This window comes from Gallus gallus, chromosome 1 (genome assembly GCF_016699485.2).
Source record: "Gallus gallus isolate bGalGal1 chromosome 1, bGalGal1.mat.broiler.GRCg7b, whole genome shotgun sequence".
NCBI classification, from domain to species: domain Eukaryota; kingdom Metazoa; phylum Chordata; class Aves; order Galliformes; family Phasianidae; genus Gallus; species Gallus gallus.
In genome coordinates, this window is record NC_052532.1 from 14,474,973 (window position 1) to 14,488,454 (window position 13,482).

Below are 13,482 nucleotides of genomic sequence, written 5' to 3' on the forward strand. Positions count from 1 at the left end.
CTTGTTGAACCTCATCAGCTTCTTCTCTGCCCAACTCTCCAGCCTGTCCAGGTCTTGCTGAATGGCAGCACAGCCTTCTGCTGTGTCAGCTGCTCCTTCCAGCGTAGTATCATCAGCAAACTTGCCGAGGGTAGACTTTCCTAATGTTGAGGTTACATTTACGTTAGGAAATAAAAATATATTCTCTGGACCTGTTGCCTTGGCGTGTTTCGTAAAATTATAGAATATCTTAGGTTGGAAGGGACCCATACGGATCATCGAGTCAGCCTTACTTCCCAAACAGTGTGAGGTCCATCACTAAAATTCCTCTGAGCCTTATCTCACTATTAGCCTAACTGTGGCCAGAGCATGTACTAGCATGGGACACGGCACTGGAAGATCACCTACCTGAGCAGGAATTTGCTGCCTACCTGCAAGTTTGCAGAGAATGTGGCAACCCAGGCTGAGTGCAGAAAGCAGAAGGTAGGAGACAAGTATGACAACAGGACACTTTGGATGTCCATGATGTCATTTGTGAGATAAGTGATGAGAAGGCATTGGATGTGCTTCAGCCTTCGAGTGGATTTTTTTTGACATCCCACAGGCTAAAAACCACCAGAGCCATCACTGGTGTCAGGACCAAGGAGAAGTGTTGAGCTGTTGGCACCACTCACGCTTTCTGGGTCCATTTGGCAGCTGCGTCCAGCTGGTCCCCACTCTCTTAGCTTCTCAGAGACATGTTGCTGATTTTCTGCATGGACAGAAATCTGTCAGGAGGGGTTTTTCCTCTTGTTACAAACATGGCTTTCAAAACCAGCTTCTATCATGTGTGGGAGCCATGATAAGTGCTCGTATGAGGAAGAAGCTCCTCATGGGGGTTGGGGGGCGGGGGGGGGGGGGAGTTTGAGGGCTGAGGAGGTCCTGAGAATGAACACACTTTGCCAAAATCTATTTCTTTGTTTTATCACAGCAAGGCTGTGAGGTGACATGACACTCCCAGCGCAGATATGCCACAAAAGCATGCACAGGGTTTGTGGCGGATAGTGTTTCTGCTTGGCCATATGGGCTCCTGTGCGTGAGAGGGGATTTGGCTAACCCTGAGCATGATGCCATCTGCCAGATCCGTCCATTTCTCCTTCAATATCTGTGTAATACTCCTTTTATGTACCCACAGCAAATGGCAGACCACCTGCGTGTTTTATCTTTTTGAAAGAAACTAAGTTTGCTGTGTTGTGGTTTTTGTTGCTGTTTTTTTTTCTTCCCGGACACAGCATTATTTTTTCTGATGTCTGAAGTCAATGCTGTACGAAGATCTACGCCTGGAATTAATTTTGGCCGAGGGCATGCGCTGTTGACAGCAGTGGATGTCTCATGCAAGAATGCATGTGGTTGTGTATTTCTTTAAAAGCTCAGTGTCTGCCTTACTGCAATGCCAGAAACCCACAGTCAAGATGAGGACGCAATTGTTCTAGGTGCTGTACAAATGTGATGAGGGAAAGCCATTTCACGCTGAAATACTGCTTGAAATCAGAGGACTGTTTGTGGCTGGAAGTGCCAGTGTTTATTTCCACTCAGGCCAAGCGTTTTTGCCTCTGCTGCCTCCCTTTTGAGAGTATATCTTTTTATATTGCACTGCCAATCTCATCTCAGATTTTCCAAGCTCCAGGGGGATATGAAGTGCGTTATCTGTCATCCTGACGGGAACACGAGCTGCATTTCAGGCAAAAGGGCTATTCAAGAGAAATGACACTGCCAATACACTCAGCACCGCAGAACAAGCAAACTCACATTGCTACTTGAAATTAAAAAAGTGAAGCATCACAAATCACCAGAATTCCCAGATGTGGGGGAACCAGCCAAGTCCTGGGTTCTTGCACACATCGTGCTGAGATCTGTGAGCACAGACTTTTCTTTTTGGAGAGTTTCCTCTGGAGCGAGACAGAATTTTGTTTCGAAAGAAATTATCATCAGTGTTTGCTGACACATATCTTACATTCATCACAGCTATTTACTGATTCACTTGCTGTGATTAAAGGGAAAGCAAATGACGAATATTTAATAGAGAACACTCTGCCAATGGTCAAGGCAATGGCAAAATATTTAATGCTTCAGAGCAAACAGTGCGTATGGAAATATCCCTCCTTCTGCCCTTCCATCCCTGTCTGCTTCCTTCCATCCCTGTCTTCTTCCATCCCCTGGGGTGAGTGCTGCAGGGTCTCTGGCTGGCTTTGGGCATGGCTTTGGCAGCTGTGAGCATAGTAGTGCTTCTCCAGTAGCATGCATTGACATCAATAGAATAAACGTAAATCTGTGGCTTTTTGAAGGGGAAGGAGGGATCTTCATGGTCACCGTGATTATAATTCAGTATTCCCAGTTACATTTTATCCTGCTTCTCTTTAGATCATGCTAATTGCTGCTGTACGTGGAGACTTTATTAATACATCTTTATATTTTTACAATAACATATTTATTGAAATATCTTTGGCAGTCTTCAGCCATGTGAATAGAAATGCCTGTGGTCACACTGAGGTTAATCTCACTGAATGGTTCAACCACTCTGAGAGTATTTTTAGGGAAATGATGAGGAAGGGTGGGCACTCAGTTTCCCCATTGCTTTTTGGGCACAAACACGAAGCCCAGCAGTATATGGCCCTCTGTCAGACTGAGGAAATCCTCCTCTTCTTTCACAGAGGCACCAGCAATTTCCAGGAATCCCCCTGGGCAGTGGCTCCTGGAAAACAGGTGGGATTGCACGGCTCCAGGCCTGTTTGCCAGCTTCTTATCCACCTGCTGCCCTAATTTGGCTTTTCTCCCCCCAGTCCCTTGCTCCATACCACCCCTCTGTGTCCCTGCCTGCCAATTGCTATTCCGAGAGGAAGAAGTCAGACTCCTTAATGAGGACTTTGTGCCTGCAGGATAGTGGCACCACCAAGAAGAACTCAGGGCATTGTGCCATCATGGAGATGAACCACCTCTGTCACTGGAAGAGAAGCTACCATACAATACTTGCTGCTTACTTATTAAGCTGTGTTTTGAATCTTGTGGCTTAGACCTCAGAGTATATTTTCTAGAGGCAGTTGACTTTGTGAACGAGCAGGAGGTTGGCAGGCTACCAAGGGAAGTTGAACCAAAAAGTGATTTTCATTCTCCAAAGGCTGGTGAGCTGACTGCTGGTAATGTGCCAGGTGCTCCCTAGTTCTGACAGATCTGTATTCCACATTCACAGATCTCCTGAGGAATTCAGGAGTCTCCTTGTTAAGCCTCTTAAATCCCCCTGACATTTCCAACAGCAACTTAGATTTTATCACTAGTGAAAGAAAACTCACAGTTTCTCTGGATGTAGTCCACCTTATCTCAACAATTGAAAGAGAGCTTGATAAAAGTATAAAGAACGTTTTTGTTTTGTTTTGTTTCTATTGATATATGAAACCATTTCAATATACCAATATTCTTGCATCGGTCCAAAGCAGATAAAAATGCTCTGACATACTCGAGCATTTGGTGCATTACTGCTCTGGCACAGTGGAGCCTCCTGAACAGGGACAGCAGATGAAACTGTACCCTGAGCTCCACAGCCATAATATCTGTGTATTCATGTAAATAGTGTGTTTGAGGGCACCTCTGGAGATATCTAGTTCAGCTCCCCTGTCCAGAACAGGGTCAGCTGCAGCGGGATGCTCAGGGCTGCTCCCCATCTGGTCTTCCAACTCTCTCTGGACAACCTGCTCTGTTGTTTTATCTTCATGGTAAAAAAAAAAAAAAAAAGTGTTTTCTTTTATGTAATTTTCCATATTTCAGTTTGTGCCCATTTTCTCTTCTCCTGTCACAGTGCACTGCTGAGAAGAATGTCTCTGCCCTCTTTAATCCCCACATCAGGCATTTGCAGACACTGGTGAGGTCCTCCAAAGCCTTCTCTTCTCCAGGACGAACAGTCCCAGCTCTCTCAGTCTCTCCTCGCATGTTAATCCTCCAGTCCATCATCTGTGTGGCCATTTTCTGGACTCACTCCAGTATGTCCATGCATGTCATGTACTGGGGAGCCCAGAATGAGACGCAGCAGCCCACTGCCAAGCACAGGAGAAGGATCACCTCCCTCACCCTGCTGGCAGAGCCCTGCTCAGCGCAGCACACCTCACTGGACATTTGTCTAGCCCTTACTTCAAGGTTTTTTCTATAAGAATATTTTGGGAGACTGTGTACTAAGCTTTACCAAAGTCACACAACAGAGATACACAACATCCACTTTGCCTTGGTCTTTACTGGTAAGATTTGCCTTTGAGGATCATGGGCTCCTTAAGACCAGTGAGAAATGCCCTTCTTCCACGTCATCTCCCAGCCACAGAGCCATGTCAGGAGACATGTGGGTGGGAGGAAACTGCAGCATAGTCCACAGCTCTTGCCACGGTTCCATCTCCTGCTGGCCCTGCTCTCCTGGCAGAACATGTCCACAAAAGCCAGTGTTATTTCAGACTGCCTTGCATTAATGGTAATGGCACAATTAACTTCTACGATGCAGGCATGTATGATTGCTGTCAGACTGCCTACCTTATTCCTTGCTTCACTTGAAAGTTGCATAGGGCAAAGTGATAGAAGGGGGCTGTTGGCAACCTGAGCCTTTCAGTGATGAAGTCATGTAACATGTGCAGAGCAAAGGATGGGCCTGCTGAAAAGGGAGACCGATCATCTGGCTTGAGAGGTAGAATTACTTCTCTGAAAGGGTGGTCAGGCACTGGAATGGGCTGCCCAGAGAGGTGGTGGAGTCACCGAGCCTGGTGGTGTTCAAAGAGCGTTTGGATGTTGTGTTGAGGGACATGGTTTAGCGGGAACCACTGGTGAAGGGCAAATGGTTGGACTGGATGATCCTGTGGGTCTTTTCCAACCTTAGCGATTCTATGATTCTATGTGGAGAGCCTTCCTTGTTTCTGCCATTGCTTTCCTAGTCATGGCAGATCTCTTTTGCAAAGCTGAAGACTAATACCTGCTGGCACTCTCCAGCTGTTGTGATAAATATTTCTTGAAACAATAGTGAGGAACAATATGGAAATCAAGTCTGAAATGAAAACCCATTATGTGCTAAGGGTGCAGCAAATAAAAGCTCAGGCATCCGCAGGGCGGGGAGCTTCAGTAGTGATGCTGAAACTGCCTTGAAGTCAGCTTGAGTCTGAAAAAAAATAAATCCATTTCTAGCAAGATGTGAAGAAGGAAAAAAAAGCTGTATCATTTCCATTATGAAATAATTGCTGAGATGTGTTTTAGAATAGCTCTACGGCCGATAAAACAGGGAGCAGAAATCTGAGAGTTGGCATCAGTGATAACTCTTCCTTCAGGAGAACTTCTGAGCGCTTCAAAGAAGATGAGATAAAACATGAATCTCTGGAAAATGCTGTGCTCTGGCAGCAGATTTTGCTGGGGGGGGGGGGTTGAGGAAAGAGCAAAATGTTTCATTGATATCTAGTGTGAAACTGCCATCAGTGAGCATTCTGTACAGATGTTGCAAAAATGTGCCCTGCTCACACAGTGAAAAGAAAGGATGGGGAGAAGATGATCTCAGGAAAACTTTGTTCAAAACCTATTGTAAAATCAATTTGAAGAGGATGCTTCCATTGCATTCAGAGTACAGTCTGATGAATGGAAAACACGGAAGCAGGCATCGGTGTTCAAGGCAAATCTCAAGAATGGCTTTTCAAAAGACATGCTGTAGCCAAATACACTCATCCACATGGAAGCGGAAAACTGTGGACTGTGTGAGGGGCTCAAACTTGGTGTTTAGAAACATTTCCTGATGTTTTCTTTCCTGTAGCTAGAAGGAGAAAAAAGCAACCCTAAACGACACCAGAAATCAACACAAGTTTCTGTGGGAGTTTTGTTTTGATTCTGCTTTTAAAATCCTGACCAATTTCCTAGTGTTCTCAGTAAAATGCTCAGATAAATATTTTAGGAGGGTCACTTTTAAATTCTGCTTCAAGAGCTGCAGAGTCAGAGGCATCTCAGTGCAAAGGAACCAGGAGGGGTTTCAGTCCTTGTCTGAGGAGCTGAACAAACAGATCTGGGCAACCTATCTAGCATCAATTCAGTAAGCAGCCTATGTGCGTGCAGAAGCCTAACACACGTATGAATGACACGTGGTAACTCTCTACTAGAGTGCTTGCTGCATTCAAGTGTTCCAAAGCTGTTGTTTACACGTGCAGGATATAGATTTGTTATATATGCATTGCTTTCACACATATACATAACTGCACACACACTGTTGCCTATCACATTTCTTCCATGTAATGCAGCCATTTACTTTTGCCATCTGCACTCGCGGGAGAGGAGGCCAATCTGAGGGGCTGACGTTGCTACACGCTGGATACATGAACTTCTGTTGATGTTAAGGTGGTAGTGAACTTCTTTAAAATTACCTTTTCTCCACTGACCTCTCAGCTGGATGCCTTGCCTCAAATGCAGCATTGTGCAGTTCTCCACTACAAACTGTGTCCCTTGGCCATTGGTGCTGAACTGTTGTGCATTAAGGAGCTACCCGGATGTCTAATAAGCATGTGCACTGCATTTTGTAAATTGTCTTGGGGAACTGACATTTTGTATGAGCTCTATTAAGCTATATTTTGGCCCTAGGGAGATCCTTAAGAGCCTCAGTGCTATGTCCAGAAAGGATTCTGTCAGTGCTAACTGCCGTTTAAGCTCTCCTACATGTAATGGATGTACAAATCCAGGACTGAGACCAAAAGAAGTGAAATTCACAGCAGCCTACCACACAGCGATCAGGGTTGACCACTGGATGTGGTCTTTGGTTCAAACACAGCTTTGCAAATATATATATAAAAAAAAAATCAACAACAAACCCTTTCAGAAAATGTTTTATTCTGAACTGCTGCTGATTTGAAGATGGTATTATCACGATAAACACGTTTCAGTTCCTTTCACTCTCCCAGGTGAAATCCGGCCATCGCTCCTCTTGTGTGAGCGGTGCTCTCACCTCTCCAGCAGCACGAGCTGTATGACAGAAGTGTGGGCATGCAGAAGCAGCTGAAGATGCAGGTTCCACGTGGGCTCAAGGACTCAACTGCATTAACTCCGCTTTGGAACGAGGGCCTACCAAGATTTGTCTGAAGGCTACAATGCTTTGCTTAACCTCATACACCTAGGCAGCCCCTGAGATTGCCCACACTGGAGATCAGCGCGCACACTCCAATCTGCTTGCTTAGGACCATACAAGGTCGGATAGTCTGATTATACACTTGTATGCCATTCAGGAACACCGACACCGCCTGACCATCGAGTTCATTTTTCTGGGAGTGGCAGCATGTCATGCGATCCCTTCCCTGACCTTTCCAAGCCCTGCACACATCATTGCCAGAGGAGTTCTCTGCTCAGCCTCACAGGGGGCTCTCAAAGCAGACCCTGGATGTGGTTCCTGGTCCCTTACACTTCTGTCCCTGATTTGGGCTTTCTCACAGGTGAAATGTTTCAAGGTACTTTAAAATCAAGCTTTGGCGTTTTTCTGTTCGTGCACACTGAGACGACTGAGTCTGAAACCATACAGTACAGTCATGCACATCTCTCTTGCCCTATTTTCAAATAAATGTCACTCATTTTAAAATGATAACACCTAAAAGTATGCGTATGGAGAACTGAGAGAATAAGGCATAAGTATTACATAATGATTTGATTCAGTGGTACATAATGATTAACACATGTTGCAAAGCACTTGGATTTCCAATTCATACAGACTAGATAAAATATCTAAGAGCACTGCTCTTGACATTTGATCAGTGACACATTTTGAGTTTCTGGAGATGCTTTAAAGGTTAGTACTATATTTCATCCTTCCAAGCTCTGCACTTGAAGCTCAGTCCGATGAAGCATCACCTGGTGCCAAGGAAAGGCAGGCATTACTTAAATCACATTCTTACATAAGCTGCAGAAGTCTCACTTGGCGTCCTCTTTGCTAGCAAAGTTAAAAGCAGAGGAGGTGCTCTTGCAGGCAGGTGCAGGAAGAAGAGAAGTGTGGGGAGGAGAGGAGAGGAGAGGAGAGGAGAGGAGAGGAGAGGAGAGGAGAGGAGAGGAGAGGAGAGGAGAGGAGAGGAGAGGAGAGGAGAGGAGAGGAGAGGAGAGGAGAGGAGAGGAGAGGAGAGGTGTGGGGAGGAGAGGTGTGGGGAGGAGAGGTGTGCGGAGGAGAGGAGAGGAGAGGAGAGGAGAGGAGAGGAGAGGAGAGGAGAGGAGAGGAGAGGAGAGGAGAGGAGAGGAGAGGAGAGGAGAGGAGAGGAGAGGAGAGGAGAGGAGAGGAGAGGAGAGGAGAGGAGAGGAGAGGAGAGGAGAGGAGAGGAGAGGAGAGGAGAGGAGAGGAGAGGAGAGGAGAGGAGAGGAGAGATAAAGTCTGAGTGTAACTCAACCACCAAAAGGAGCAAGTGGAAAGAAAGCAAAGTAGGGAGAAAGCCCTGAGAGAAAGGCAAGAAAAGCTGGTCTGTCTGCTGGGAAATGCATTCAGATTATACATATGCAGAGAGCTTCTTGCTGAATACCTGCTGTAACTCTGGCTGACTCCTGCTCTAAGCTAGAGGGAAAGTGGACTATCACAGAAATATCACTTTGGTGATACCTCTAACAGGAAGGTTGGATCCCTGGCACAAGAACTGAAGATGTTCCTGTAAAATGACAGTGGAAAAAAAAAGCATGGCTGAGGACTATTTGAGGCTGAAGACTATTAACAGGCTGCCCAGGAACGTGGTGGAGTCACTGTCCCTGAAAGCGTTCAAGAAACTTGGAGATGTGGTACTGAGAGGCATGGTCTAGAGTGGTCACAGGCACGGGATGATGGTTGGACTAGATGATCTTAGTGGTATTACCAACCTTAATGATTCTGTGATTCTGTTTCTGCTGAAGTACCAAGGGGGGAGTGTTCTCTGTGAGCTGCTTAGAACTGATGGGCAGAAAAATGTCTGTGCTTTTGGTGAGCCACGTGTTGGCTGGAAACAAGAACCTGCCCTACAGCCAATGCTCCTGACTCACTGGATGACGTAGTTCTTGTCCCAGAGCGCTGTCCTTCATGGGTTAGAAGAAAAAAATATATATGTATAAAGGCTAAAAATATCTCAGCATGCTTTGTGCCTGCTGACAAAGGGACAGCCCCAGCAGGTGCACCCACGCAGCAGGCACTGCTCTGGTGGAAAAGTCACTTATCCACGCTTGGAGTGTTCATCCTTGCACAAAAGGAGACAGTCAAAAATAGCTCGTACTGCAAAAATCTCTTAAGATCAGTCAAGGAGCTCTTACAAGACCATTTTTTACGAACACAGCTGTGCATTCCTTGCTTATATATGTCAAAAAGTGATGTGAATACATAATTTGTAGTGCAGCATAAGATACAAAAGTGAAGTAGCAAATGTCCCAAAGACCTGATTTTTAACTCCACTTCAAATACGAGGTCTGGTATTTACTGCAACGTGGAGAGAGACAGGGTGGAAATTTTTAACAGTTTGTCAGGTGAGGCTTTGCAAACACTGCTATGCCACGGTGTTATGAAGCGGTTCACATTTTGTAGCTGCTTCTTTCAAACAAGGAGTAAGAAGCGTTGGAAGAATAATTCTTGGATTTCGTAGGCTGACGCTGCAAAAGCAACTTTTGCACCTTACTCAAAGCGGTGATGGAACCCAAAACCAGAAATGGGAATATATATTCTCAGAGTTTTAATAGTCTGAGCTGGGGAAGGAGATTAACTTCTGTATTTGAATGTATGGTCCCAGTAAAAGAAGCAAGACATAAGAAGGCAGCAGAAGCAGACGGTACTTCTCACCAATTGAAACACTCAGCATCTGAGATCTTTGAAAGAGTTTCAAGTAATAGTGATGATGTCTGGTTCATTGTTCTCAATCCTGAACCTCCCTGCCTATAACAGCACAGAGTAATCAAACGCCTTGTGCTCTTGGCTGCTTGCTTTTAAGTTAGCACTCCAAGTCCAAACAGAGGATTTTGTTAAACACAACACGCAGAGTGGAAGAGTTTTATTTTTACTCCTCATTCTAAAATGTCTTCAAAGTCTTGTATCAGAAATGGTGTGGTGAGCAGGACTAGGGAAGTCATCCTGCCCCTGTACTTGGCACTGGTGAGGCCTCACCTCGAGTACTGTGTTCAGTTTTGGGCACCTCAGTACAGAAAGGACATTGAGGTGCTGGAGCAGGTCCAGAGAAGGGTAACAAGGCTTGTGAAGGGCTTGGAGAATATGCCCTATGAGGAGTGACTGAAGGAACTGGGGCTGTTTTTGTCTGGAGAAAAGGAGGCTGAGGGGAGACCTTATTGCTCTCTTCCAATACTTGAAAGGTGCTTACAGCAAGAGCGGGGTTGGTCTCTTCTCACTGGTGACAGGTGACAGGATGAGGGGAAATGGCCTCAAGTTGTGCCAGGGTAAGTTTAGGCTGGATATCAGGAAGAACTTTACAGAAAGGGTTGTTAAGCACTGGAATAGGCTCCCCAGGGAGGTGGTTGAATCATCATCCCTGGATGTGTTTAAAATCTGTTTGGATGCGGTGCTCAGGGACATAATTTAGCAGAGGGCTGTTAGTTAGGGTTCTATGGTTAGGTTGTGGTTGGACTCGATGATCTTTAAGGTCTTTTGCAACCTGAGCAATTCTAGGGTTCTATGATTCTACGTTTGTATGATTCTTCTCAAAAGAATCATTAAAGAGGAAAATGGCACTAATGTGCTTGCAGACAGTCCTTGCAGAGGAGAATGCTTTGTGTCTAGACTGCTTGTGGAAATGCAGCCAGGCACTCCATAGCCTCAGCCAGCCTCAGTTGCTTATCTTAATGGGTCCATCTGGGCTAAATTGCTGTGCATCAGTAGGACGGGTTGAGGCAGCTCTCAGCACTGCTGGCACTGTTGAGCTGGGCAGACTGGGCACTGCCACTTGCTGTCTCTATCCAGCTCTCCTCCAGAGACCTGCAGCTGTCAGTTTCCCTGAGCGAGTGGAGATGCCTCCAGTGCCAGCGTGAGGAGCTGGAGGACTGGGGCTGTGTGAAACTGGATTTGCAGTACCGTAGAATCATATCAAAGAATCCCAGAATGGCTTTGGTTGGAAGGGACCTTAAAGCCCATCCATTACCACCCCCCTGCTGCAGGCTGCATTGGCTCTCCCCAAAGGGAAGGAGGAGTGTGTTGGTTGCAATGCAGTCACCCACACAAATATCGATGCTTCCTGACATTCACCAAGGTATTAAACATTGTACATCAGGGCATGAGAAGATACTGAACTCAGAACATCCATTTTCAGATCTGCATAGGGCTGAACTGTGTGTTTGCTGCTAACCATCAAGCTAGGTAACTACAGCTGAATTTGAGGATATCTTTCAGAGAAAGGGACTGAAAACGTCTCCAGGGATGGCGAATCTGTGACAATCATCATTCTCGTTAGTGAAAATAATTAAATAGTATCTTCCAATTAAACTTTTCTGTCAACTGTAGATACAGAAGTCTGTTGTGTCATTACTGGTGACATCAGTACACTTTGGCAGATCCCTTTTCCCTGCAGGTTCTTATACACTGCTCAGAGAACATAAGCAGACAAACCTGGGTGAGGTTCTTCGGGCCATCTGACAGCATTGCTCTTTGCTGAACCTTCTCAGATTTCTCTATATCCCTCTTGGAGTATGAACTTCACAACTGCACACTATTCCGGCTACACCAGCACCAAACATGGAGGCCACAAACCCCTCTACTTCTGCTCAGTAACAAGTGTTTACCCTGAAGGTCCCAACTTCACATGCAATTTCAGTACAACTGATTATCAGTGAGTCCTAACCTCTTCCAGAATTACTGCTCTGCAAGACAGAGAATTATTGAGCAACTGTCACCTGCATCTTTTGTGCCTAGATAGACTATACTCTGTTTTAACAAACCAAAATAAGCATTATTTGCTTGTGTTAATTTTGTTGCTTTTTTGATCAACCCTTCTTATGTTGTCAATAATGATTGCTTTGTTCTGGATTGTTCCTGAAAAAGATCCAGTCTCAATTTTGTCTTATCTTTTCTCTCAGTTAGAGTACAATTCATGCTGAAGCAAGCTTCCTTGTACGAGTCTAAGTATATTGCTACACATGTTTATCAGCCAAATTTCTCAAACTAAATTAATATTACTTTAAAAATAAGAATATAATATCTTTCATAAATCTTGGTTATGCAAAACTAAGCTTATTAGCTTCCTTTATTTCATAATGGAAAGCTGTACCAGTTCTTCCAATATTTGGAGACTAACAGGACAGCCATTGCAGGCACCTGAAGCACAGAGCGTCCATTGAGCTCCCATCCAAATCTGAAGCAAGGCATTGCTGAGAGGCGAGGGGCAACACAACTCACATTACCTGTGGTCCCCGCACCCGGGATCCCACTTCCCAGTGTTGCCAAAGCCTCTGGTTGCATCCTGCAGTCCCAGGGCCTTTTCAGGGGCAGCCATTCTGGCCAGATCACTGATCAGCCTGGTGGTGCAGCTGGCCATGGCCATCAAGGCCATGTTCCCTTCCCTCTGACATCCCTCTGTACACCGGTCTCCGTTCAAGCTATGCCCACACTTTATCATAGAATGGACCCCTAGCTTCCCATATGCCCCTGCAAGCATACACCCCTCTCCAGCCATATCCTGGTGGCCTCCCCACTCTGTGAGCACCTCGCTCCCACAGAAGGATTGGGGCAGGATTACAGAAACATGCACGCAGAACAAGAGCTGGCTGCCATTGTCACACCTGAGGTGGGAACAGCATGGGCAACAGCAGGGCAGTGCCCCATATCTGCTTGGTTGCATTCACAAGGAGCAGGGAAAACAGTAGTTGATGCCTTCACAGTGTTCAGTGGGGTCCCCCAGCCAGGTTATCAAGGCTGATCCAGACAACAGACTAGTGCATCCCTGGGGTATGGTTGGAAGACACAACCTATGGACAATGCTCCCTCCCATCCCCAATGCAGAGAGCACAGGAGTGAAAAAAGTCCCACATCTACAGCCTCCTGAACTTGGCAGAGGACAACAATGGTCAGGTTGGGCTGGGTGAGGCAGCCTGTCCAAGAGCATGCAGAGGAGTGGTGGTGCAGGCTGAGGATGCTGCAAAATCTGCATCCCAGGATCAAGCAGGAGCAGTTCACATGCAGCAGACTGCACACAGGCATGGAGGATGCTGGGAGGAGCAAGGACACAGCTCTCTGCAAGGACAGAGCTGGTAAAAGACAAAGTCCACCAGTTTTCCTGACTATCACTTTATAGACATACACACATAAAAGACAATCAGCAAAGCTCATTAATATGTATAAACAAGTAGCAGCCATATGCAGAGAGCAGGGTGGATGGAAAGGTGACAGCCATCCTTGTTCTAAGGGTTTGACTAATTAGAGTAGCGGCTCCTCTGCTGATGTGAATTGCCACTGCTCTGCTGGAAAGAACAAGCCTTGAAGATGCACCTCAGCTGAAGACTCTTCACATCAGCCAGGAACGTGCTACAGCTTTGTCTTTCTAGTATAAGTAT